Genomic DNA, 11,055 nt, shown 5'->3' with positions numbered 1-11,055 from the left:
CTTTTAGCTTTTCTAGCACTATCTCTTTTGTAATGGCAACTATACTCAACTCAGCCCCCTGACTACCTTTAATTGTTGGGATATTACTCATGTCTTCCACTGTGAAGACTGACGCAAAGTACTTCAGCCATTTCCTTATCTCCCATCACTAGGCTTCCAGCATCATTTTGAAGTGGCCCAATGTCTACTTTTGCCTGACGTTTGTTTCTTATGTATTGAAAGAAACTTTTACTATCACTGGCTAGCTTACCTTCATATTTGATCCTCTCCTTCCTTATTTCTCTCTTTATTATCCTCTGTTTGTTTTCGTAGCCTTCCCAATCTTCTGATTTCCCAGTGCTCTTGGCCACTATACAATAAGAGTTATGCTGCTTCAAGACACTGAGAGCCGGGAGGAGGTGACGTTGGTGCGAGGTGATTGTCGGGAAGGCTGGTAAGTATATTTAACCTTCTTACCTTCAGGCTAGCGAGGGAGGAGCAAGCAAAGGAACTCTGGGAAGGGTAAGTAGAACAGGTTATATTTGTGTGGTTGCAGGGATCCCCTGTGGCCATTCCCCTCAACAATAAATATACCATTTTGGATTCTGTTGGGGGGGATGACTTACCAGGGGAAAGCAGTGGGGCACCTGCTGCTCAGAAGGGAAGGGGGAAGAGGAGCAGAGCAGTAGTCATTGGGGACTCCATTGTTAAGGGGACAGATAGGAGGTTCTGTGGGGACGAGAGAGACTCACGGTTGGTGTGTTGCCTCCCAGGTGCCAGGGTCCGTGATGTCTCTGATTGTGTTTGTGGGATCCTTCGGGGGGAGGGAGAGCAGACCCAAGTCGTGGTCCATGTTGGCACCAACGACATAGGTCGGAAGAGAGATGGGGACTTGAGGCAGAAATTCAGGGAGCTAGGATGTAAGCTTAGAGCTAGGACGAACAAAGTTGTTTTCTCTGGTTTGCTGCCTGTGCCACGTGCTAGTAAGGTGAGGAATAGGGAGAGAAAGGAGTTGAACATGTGGCTACAGGGATGATGCAGGAGGGAGGGTTTCGGTTTTTTGGATAATTGGAGCTCTTTCTGGGGTAGGTGGGACCTCTACAAGCAGGATGGTCTTCATCTAAACCAGAGGGGTACCAATACCCTGGGTGGGAAATTCACTAAAGCTATTAAGGTGGATTTAAACTAATACAGCAGGGGGATAGGAACCAAAATTGTAGGACAGATACAGAAGAGGATGAGAGTAGGGAGTTCCCAAATCAAGTATCTGACACTGGCAAGCGAGAACCTGGTTTGAAGTGTGTGTACTTCAACGTGAGGAGCATCTAAAATAAAGTGGGTGAACTGGCAGCATGGGTTGGTACCTGGAACTTCGATGTTGTGGCCATTACGGAGACATGGATAGAGCAGGGACAGGAATGGCTGTTGCAGGTTCCGGGATTCAAATGGTTCAGTAAGAACAAAGAAGATGGTAAAAGAGGGGGAGGTGTGGCATTGTTGATCAGGGATAATATTACAGTTGTAGAAAGGATGTTTGGGGACTCATTAACTGAAGTAGTATGGGCTGAGGTTAGAAACAGGAAAGGAGAAGTTACCCTGCTAGGAGTTTTCTATAGGCCTCCGAATAGTCCCAGAGATGGAGAGGAAAGTATAGCAAAAGTGATTCTCGATAGGAGTGAAAGAGACAGGGTAGTTGTCATGGGGGACTGCAACTATCCAAATATTGACTGGGATCACTACAGTACGAGTACTATAGATGGGTTGGTTTTTGTCCAGTGCGTGCAGGAGGGCTTCCTGACAGAGTATGTAGACAGGCCAACAAGGGGTGAAGCCACTTTAGATTTAGTACTGGGTAACGAGCCTGGCCAGGTGTTAGATTTGAAGTAGGTGAGGTGAGCACTTTGGTGACAGCAATCACAATTCTGTCAGGTTTACTTTAGTGATGGAAAGGGATAGGTGTACTCTACTGAGCAAGAGTTACAGATGGGGGAAAGGAAATTACGATGCAATTAGGAAAGATTTAGGAAGCGTATAATGGAGAAGGAAACTGCAGGGGATGAGCACATTTAAAATGTGGAGCTTATTCAAGGAAAAGCTCCTGTGTGTCCTAGATAAGTATGTACCTGTCGGGCAGGGAGGAAGATATAGAACGCGTGAGCCGTGGTTTACTAAGGAAGTGGAATCCCTGGTCAAGAAGAAGAAGAAGGCTTATGTTAGGACAAAATGTGAAAACTCAGTTAGGGCGCTTGAGGGTTACAAGGAAGTCAGGAAAGACCTAAAAAGAGAGCTCAGAAGAGCCAGGAGGGGACATGAGAAGTTGTTGGCGAATAGGATTAGGGTTAACCCTAAGGCTTTCCATAGGTATGTCAGGAATAAAAGAATGACGAGAGTTAAATTAGGGCCAATCAAGGATAATAGTGGGAAGTTGCGTGTGGAGTCAGAGAAGATAGGGGGAGCACTGAATAAATATTTTTCGACAGTGTTCACTATAGAAAATGAAAATATTGGCGAGGAGGATGCAGAGATAGTTGCATCTAGACTAGAAGTGATTGAGGTTCACAAGGAAGAGGTATTAGAAATACTGCAGATTGTGAAAATAGACAAGTCCCCTGGGCCGGATGGGATCTATCCTAGGATCCTCTGGGAAGTAAGGGAAGAGATTGCCAAGCATTTGGCATTGATCTTCAAATCATCATTGTCTACAGGAATAGTGCTTGAGAACTGGAGAATAGCAAATGTGGTTCCCTTGTTCAAAAAGGGTAGTAGAGACAACCCTGGTAATTACAGACCCAGTGAGCCTCACTTCAGTTGTTAGTAAAGTGTTAGAAAAGGTTATGAGAGATAGGATTTATAACCATCTAGAAAAGAATAATCTGATCAGGGACAGTCAGCACGGTTTTGTGAAGGGTAGGTCGTGCCTAACGAATCTCATTGAGGTTTTTGACAAAGTGACCAAACAGATAGATGAGGGTAAACCGGTTGATGTGGTGTATATGGATTTCAGCAAGGCGTTCGATAAGGTTCCTCACAGTAGGCTATTATACAAAATGCGGAGGAATGGGATTGTGGGAAACATGGCAGTTTGGATCAGTAATTGGCTTGCTAAAAGAAAACAGAGGGTTGTAGTTGATGCAACATGTTCATCTTGGTGTCCAGTTACTAGTGGTGAACCGCAAGGTCCACTGCTGTTCGTCACTTTTATAAATGACCTGATGAGGGCTTAGAAGGGTGGGTTAGTAAATTTGCAGACGACACTAAGGTTGGTGGAGTTGTGGATAGTGATGAAGGATGTAGTAGGTTATAGAGAGACATAGTTAGGATGCAGAGCTGGGCTGGGAGGTGGCAAATGGAGTTTAATGTGGACAAGCGTGAGGTGATACACTTTGGCCGGAATAATCGGAATGCAAAGCACTGGGCTAATGGTAGGATTCTTGGGAGTGCAGATGAGCAGAGAGATCTCGGTGTCCAAGTATACAGATCCCTGAAAGTTGCCACCCAGATTGACAGGGTTGTTAAGAAAGCATACAGTGTTTTGGCCTTTATTAATAGAGGGATTGAGCTCCAGAACGAGGAGGTTATAATGCAGCTATACAAAGTTCTGGTACGGTCACACTTGGAGTATTGTGTACAGTTCTGGTCACCGCATTATAAGAAGGATGTGGAAGCTTTGGAAAGGGTGCAGAGGAGATTTACTAGGATGTTGCCTGGTATGAAAGGAATGTCTTACAAGGAAAGGCTGAGGGCCTTGAGGCTGTTCTCGTTAGAGAGATGAAGGTTGAGAGGTGACTGAATAGAGACATACAAGATAATCAGAGGGTTAGATAGGGTGGACAGGGAGAGCCTTTTTCCAAGTATGGGGACGGCAAACACAAGGGGACAAAACTTTAATGTGAGGGGAGATAGGTATAAGACAGATGTCAGAGATAGTTTCTTTACTCAGAGTAGTAAGGGTATGGAATGCTTTGCCTGCATCGGTAGTAGATTCGCCAAGTTTAAGTGCATTTAAGTCGTCATTGGACATACATGTAATAGTGTAGGTGGAATGGGCTTCAGATTAGTATGACAGGGCGGTGCAACATCGAGGGCTGAAGGGCCTGTACTGCGCTGTCATGTAATGTTCTATGTTCTAAGACATATGTCGGACTAGAAGCCATTGGCAATCTGAAGGAATGATTCCACTCCACAGACCTATCGACTGATTCATGATGGTCTGTTGCACAGCTTTACAATAATCAGGGGACAGTCCTTTCTCATAACGTCACGTTCAACTGTTCAGTATTTGTATTAGCAAGTTTTGAGAAGATTTGTAGCTCAGGTTGAGGTTCAGGATGTAGGTTTGCTCACTGAGCTGGAAGGTTCATTTTCAGACATTTCATCATCATACTAGGTAACATCTTCAGTGACCAGCACTGATGATGATTCCTGCTTTCTATTTATATGTTTGGGTTTATTTGGGTTGGTGGTGTCATTTCCTATGGTGATGTCATTTCCTATGGTGATGTCATTTCCTGTTCTTTTTCTCAGGGGATGGTAAATCAGGTCCAAGTCAATGTGCTTGTTGATAGAATTCCGGTTGGAATTCTATGCTTCTAGGAATTCTCGTGTGTCTCTCTGTTTGGCTTGTCCTAGGATGGATGTATTGTCCCAGTGGACAGGAAAAAGAACAGAAAATGACATCACCACAGGAAATGACATCACTAACCCAAAGAAACCCAAACATATAAATAGAAAGCAGGAATCATCAGCAGTCCTTCATTTGGAGGTTGCTGAAGATGTTACCTAGTATGGTGACGAAACATCTGAAAATGAACCTTCCAGCTTAGCGAGCAAACTTACATCCAGTGTTTATATGTGGGTAACTGTGTGCTGAACAAAGGCTGAAGGGAGGTAGTCAGAGGGGACTTTGCTGGGAATGGATGCAGAGGAAGAGAAATTGAAAAGAAAGCTTACAGTATGTAAACATTTTAAAAGCTTCTGTCATAAAGTCCTATTCATTTGGAACCGGTGTACCTTATCTCTGCACACCTCTCAGGCACAAAGCACACTTAACCAGTGAGATGTTGAGGAGCAGGAGAAGGATGTGGAGGTGGAACAAAGGCTGGAGCCTGAATAGTCATCTTCTTGTTCCATTGTCCAGAAATAGCTCATCTGAATCTGACACCAAGTATCACAGGCTTATTTTTCTCCATTAACCAACAGCTCCAAACTCCTTAACTTTTCTCTGTCACTGGCCATCATATTATTCCACTAGCCACAATGCAAAAAAAAAAGCTATTGCAAAATTCACATTCCAAACCAAGATTAAAAATTAAAACCTGTCCATTTGCTTATGCTGACCTTCTGTCCACCTTTGGTTATTCCAGAGTTTCTAAACAGTGTGGCTTCCAATTTGCAGTGAAGGATGACGCTCTATTTGATATCCTTAGTGGGTGTCTTGGAGCAGTTTTGGGTGTAAATTGCATTTATCTTGACATGGGCAGTGAAAGTCTGGGCTCATCCATTTGACAAGGAACAGCTCAGGTATCGCTGTGTGGCAGGAATGGGAAATTGCTGTTTTTGTGAGAGCCGACAGCAGGTTTATACTCCAAAGGCCTACTGCCATATCACTGGCTGACATCTCAGCAATACTAGCTACCTGTTAAGAGACAGATTCCTGGAATATTTTAATACCCTGCTAGCCTCTTTGAACACTGGTATCTGTAGTCCTGATGGCAGCAAGCTGAACTGGCATGACCTGGTTCTATACAAATTTAACATCACTTCTCTGCTCGAAATGTACCTCAAGGCTTGTTTTCTTGCTCTTATCACCTTGTTAAACCACATTGCTACTTTTAGTGATGTGTATACCTGCACCTCCAGATCCTTCTGCTGCCTTATCGCATTCAGGCAATCCATTTTCAAGAGCTATGTGGCCTCCGTGTTCTTTTTTATTAAAAAAATAGTGCCATATCGTACTTAGCTATATTAGTGTTCATTTGCCAATTACATGTCCATTCTTCAAGCTTATCCCTGACTTCCTGTACTTTTTCCCAACTCTCCTCTGTGGTAATTGCATCCCTCTCCTCCCCAATTTACACGTTAAGAGAGTCTACATTAAAATAAGGGAACTATAAGTTTATTGTTGAATGTTATTCAGAATTAATGTAATTTTGCCTCTCGGGTTTGGGTTCAATCCAGAATTCTGAACGGAGTGAACCAGTCCATTAAACTCACTTCCCAATGTACACCAGATTACAAGATAAAACTGCATTCAAACCACCATTAATTGGCAAAATCTGCTGTGAAACATTTTAAGGATATTGAGTTCAGACAATTGATGCAGAAGAGAGATTTAATGAAGCATTTGATACTATCATTGGATACTAATTATGTGAAGAGATAAGTTTGCGTTCCCAGTAGCTTAAAGAACACAAAACGAAATCCAATTTAACATACAATAAAGCAAATAATTCATTTTCTGATGTTTAACTTGGACTGTTTTGCAGATTGCCTAGAAAAACAAAGCAGAGTGGAACTAGAATTTTAAAAAATCAAAAGAACTCCCATAATAACTTAAATAAGTACAGAATAGGCTTGAAGAGGAGGTGTCAATTAACAGCATGAAGAAGCAGCTTGTTTTATGTGTGTTGGAAAGAGAGCATGAGAAGTAATTGAGATATTCATCATTCAGTTTGATTTTTAGCAGGGAACTTAGAGCAAGAAAGTTTCAGGGTAATTTCTCCTGATAAGAGCTTTTGCCCACAAGCAGAAGACCCAATAGTAGGAACAAGACCCACCAGTAGGCAGAAGTCCCACCAGTAGGCAGAAGACCCACCAGTAGGCAGAAGACCCACCAGCAGGCAGAAGACCCACCAGCAGGCAGAAGACCCACCAGCAGGCAGAAGACCCACCAGCAGGCAGAAGACCCACCAGCAGGCAGAAGTCCCATCAGCAGGCAGAAGTCCCACCAGCAAGCAGAAGACCCACCAGTGGACGGAGGTCCCACCAGTCCACTGATGGGTCTTCTGCTTGCTGGTGGGACTTCTGCCTGCTGGTGGGACTTCTGCCTGCTGGTGGGACTTCTGCCTGCTGGTGGGTCTTCTGCCTGCTGGTGGGTCTTCTACCTACTGTTGGGTCTTCTGCCTGCTGGTGGGACGTCTGCTTGCTGATGGGCCTTCTATCCACTGGTGGGTCTTCTGCCTGCTGGTGGGTCTTCTGCCTGCTGGTGGGTCTTCTGCCTGCTGGTGAGTCTTCTGCTTGCTGCTGGGTCGTCTGCCTGCTGCTGGGTCGTCTGCCTGCTGCTGGGTCGTCTGCCTGCTGGTGGGACTTCTGCCTGCTGGTGGGACTTCTGCCTGCTGGTGGGACTTCTGCCTGCTGGTGGGACGTCAGCCTACTGGTGGGTCTTATGCCTGCTGGTGGGACATGTACCTACCGGTGGGTCGTCTGCTTGCTGGTGGGTCGTCTGCTTGCTGGTGGGTCGTCTGCTTGCTGGTGGGTCGTCTGCCTACTGGTGGGACTTCTGCCTACTGGTGGGTCTTCTGCTTGCTGGTGGGTCATCTGCTTTTTGGTGGGTCTTCTGCCTACTGGTGGGTCTTCTGCCCGCTTGTGGGTCTTCTGCCCGCTTGTGGGTCTTCTGCCCGCTGGTGGGTCGTATGCTTGGTGATGGGACTTCTGTCCACTGGTGGGTCTTCTGCCTACTAGTGGGTCTTCTGCCTACTAGTGGGTCTTCTGCCCGCTGGTGGGTCTTCTGCCCGCTGGTGGGTCTTCTGCCCGCTGGTGGGTCTTCTGCTTGCTGCTGGGTCATTTGCCTGCTGGTGGTCTTCTGCCCACTGGTGGGTCATCAGCCTACTGGTGTGTCTTCTGCTTGCTGGTGTATCATCTGCCTACTGTTGGGACTTCTGTCCACTGTTGGGTCTTCTGCTTGCTGGTGTGTCTCCTGTCTACTGGTGGGTCTTGTGCCTGCTGGTGGGTCTTCTGCCTACTGGTGGGAGTGCTGCTTGCTGGTGGGTCTTCTGCCCACTTGTGTGCCTTCTGCCAACTGGTGGGACTTCAGTCCACTGTTGGATCTTCTGCTTGCTGCTGGGTTGTTTGCCTGCTGGTGGGACTTCTACTTACTGGTGGGTCTTCTGCTTGCTGGTGGGAATTCTGTCTACTTGTGGGACCTCTGTCTGCTGGTGTGTCTTCTGCCCGCTGGTGGGACTGCTGCCCGCTGGTGGGACTTCTGCCTGCTGGTGGGACTTCTGCCTACTGGTGGGTATTCTGCTTGCTGATGGGTCATCTGCCTGCTGGTGGGTCTTCTGCCTACTGGTGAGTTGTCTGCCTACTGGTGGGTCTTCTGCCCGTTGGTGGGTCTTCTGTCTTCTGGTGGGACCTCTGCCCACTGGTGGAACTTTTTGAAAGTTTGAATGGCTCTTCATTATAGTGACAGTATGACATTAATCAGAATCAAAGTGATCTCCTTTACTAATTCATCCAGTTTAAGAGCCAGGAAGAGGAAGTATTCAAATTTTCTCTCCCCATGATTTTATCCAGCCCCAGGAAATTATATATTGGGATGGGGAAGATGTATGTTTTGTTCCAAAATGTCTTCATGATTAGGTTGGACAATCTGGAGGGATCTGTTTATCTCTTCCTCTTCATTTTATTTTTGTAGATTTGGAAGTAGAAACCATTTTACAACATTGGATCTCTGAGTTATTGACAGCACAGCAACTTTGGAAGCCATATGGATTTCCTGCAGCCTACCCTGGTGGCTGGTAGTACAGCAGCTGGAGATTTCACCCTTTAGTGTCATTCCGGTAGGTACTTCAAAAGGTATGTGGTGGTTGATGGTAGTGATAACGGTTGGGGTAAATACTTATGGTACACTGATACCAAGCAGAGTAGGATTGATGGGCTCATGGCTGTTTTCTCAATCTGAAAGGTTTTAGGTTATTAATTTCACTGACTGCATGGGAAATCCAGACCAATGGGTGATAGACACTGTGCAAACTGATTTAAGTAGTTAGCAAGGGATGGAGAAAAACATCACCATGTCTGGATTTTCTGTACTTTGTGTCAAAATCAGCTCAGGCTCGCAGTTCTGATACCTATTGAGCACCAGTCTATGAGAGAAATTTCTCTTCAAGCTGAAGTATTAATTTTTCTCTGTGTCACTTTACTAAAATATGTTTGAGTCCTGACTGTGTGTCCAACAGTATCAAGCCTGGCTGCAATGCTTTCTGACACTCACTGAAGCAGCAGTGTAGCTGGAACTGTTGCTGCTTCAGTGATTTGTGTGCCTTAACCTAAATGAAATAGCCTTGCCATGAGTTAAGTCATGGTGTTGCTGGTATTTAGTGCATAACACAATGGATTTGGTTTATCAGACATCAACAACAATGGAAGAACTTCTGGTTGTACCTTTAGCAAAAGGGCTTGGATTTATATAGCACCTTTCAAACCTCAGTACATCATAAATCGCATTGTGGCCAATAAAGTAGTTCTGAACTGTCATCAGGGTTGGAGTGTAAGAACAGTTTGGATAAATATATAGCCCTTTAATTGCTCTGATGCCTTAAGTGTATATCCAGGGAATCCATTGTAATCAATTATGTATGGGCCAAAGTACAAAATTCAGAACTCAGCTTGATAGTTCAAGAGAAACGTCTCGTGTGGAATGATTTATGAAGAATGCATGGGGACTAAGATTGTAAATATAATGGAACTTTCTAAGCTCTTTTGTGGAAATGGTAGTGAAAATTTGGATGAAATCCCACCAGAGAATCTGATAAAGAAACAGTTTGTGTTATTTGACTATCCAATAATACATTGATTCAAAAATTCAGATACATAGCAGATACCAGAAGGCCTGATAGTTGTCAGAGATATGTGTTAGATCCCTGGAGATATGATCCTGGAATAAAATAGCTGTCAAATCCCTAAAAGTCTAATTGTGAAATAGGATATGTACCAGACCCATGGTGGTCCAGTCAGTGGAGTGTGACTTGTATCACATCCTTGGCATTCCAGTTGTTTATTGAGTTTGTATCAGATCCCAGACTACATGTTAGGTTTCACACACATTAAAACAGTGCAATGAATTTGGACCATTTTTTATTTAGTCTTCATTTGTCTTTTGCCTCCATCTTGATTTGAAAATTATATCTATAAATGGTTTAAAATTCAGAAAGAATTTTAGTAAATCAAAAATAAATTGTATTTACAGTAAAAGGACTTACACAATGAGTGCTGGTGACATTAATGGAGTATTATGAAAAAGGCTATTCAGTCACATTGAGAATGTTAAATCAGCTTCTATGTGCCTGTGGGATCAAAATCATACTAACGCAATAGCTTTGATCATGTCACCAACATTCATTCAGTGTTTTAATAAAAATACATTTTAAAACAATCATCAGAACCAATGAGGCAAACTAAAAGAATATGACTTTAACAAAAGGAAATTCTCCAGTAAGACTCATCTTTAAAAATTGCTGAATTACTGGATGGGACATTACCATTACAATAATGACAATTTTTCAGTCCTTCTATTTATTTTTATAGACTGGAAGTATAGATTCATCCAACCAAATAATTCCTCTAAAACAGCTTTCCAGATATAATCTTCTTTGAAGCGGATACTCTGCTTTCTCCTGGACAATCATTTCCTTGATATGGGCCCACAGTATTTATACTAATAATCACCAAACCCCATTACATGAAAATATATCCACAATCACACACTTCTGCTCATACTTCTTAGGGATTTTTAAAAGGTGACCCTAGATTTCTTTTATCTATTCCTTTTTCTATCCTTCCCTTTTATCATCTTATAATGTTGATCGCAAGGATATCAGAAAGAAGGGTGGGGATGGACATTATGGTCCATGCTCTGCTCTGCTATTTGTTTTAATCATGGTTGATGTTCAGGTTCAACTCCATCATCCTGCTCCCTTTCTCTTGGTTCCCTGTGAGAGCAAACGTCTGTCATTCACACCCTACTTATATTCGAAGATGAAGTATTTGCAATCCTCTGAGGTGATGAATTCTGCAGATTCCTCCTCATCTCAGTCCTAAATAGAGTCATAGAGATGTATAGCATGGAAACAGACCCTT

At 43.9% G+C, this 11,055-nt stretch overlaps 1 long non-coding RNA gene across 1 annotated transcript in view; it reads left to right on the top strand.

The window, feature by feature from the left end:
* The first annotated feature begins 319 nt into the window (after window positions 1-319).
* The window catches only part of LOC140454626 (uncharacterized), a 35,311-nt gene continuing 24,575 nt past the window's right edge, over window positions 320-11,055 (top strand). The window contains exons 1-2 of the long non-coding RNA XR_011952728.1: window positions 320-433; window positions 8,612-8,756. This is a non-coding gene — a long non-coding RNA (uncharacterized lncRNA). The remainder of the gene's footprint in view (window positions 434-8,611; window positions 8,757-11,055) is intronic.

Source organism: Chiloscyllium punctatum, chromosome 3, assembly GCF_047496795.1.
Source record: "Chiloscyllium punctatum isolate Juve2018m chromosome 3, sChiPun1.3, whole genome shotgun sequence".
NCBI lineage: Eukaryota > Metazoa > Chordata > Chondrichthyes > Orectolobiformes > Hemiscylliidae > Chiloscyllium > Chiloscyllium punctatum.
This window is presented reverse-complemented; position numbering and strand designations above follow the sequence as displayed.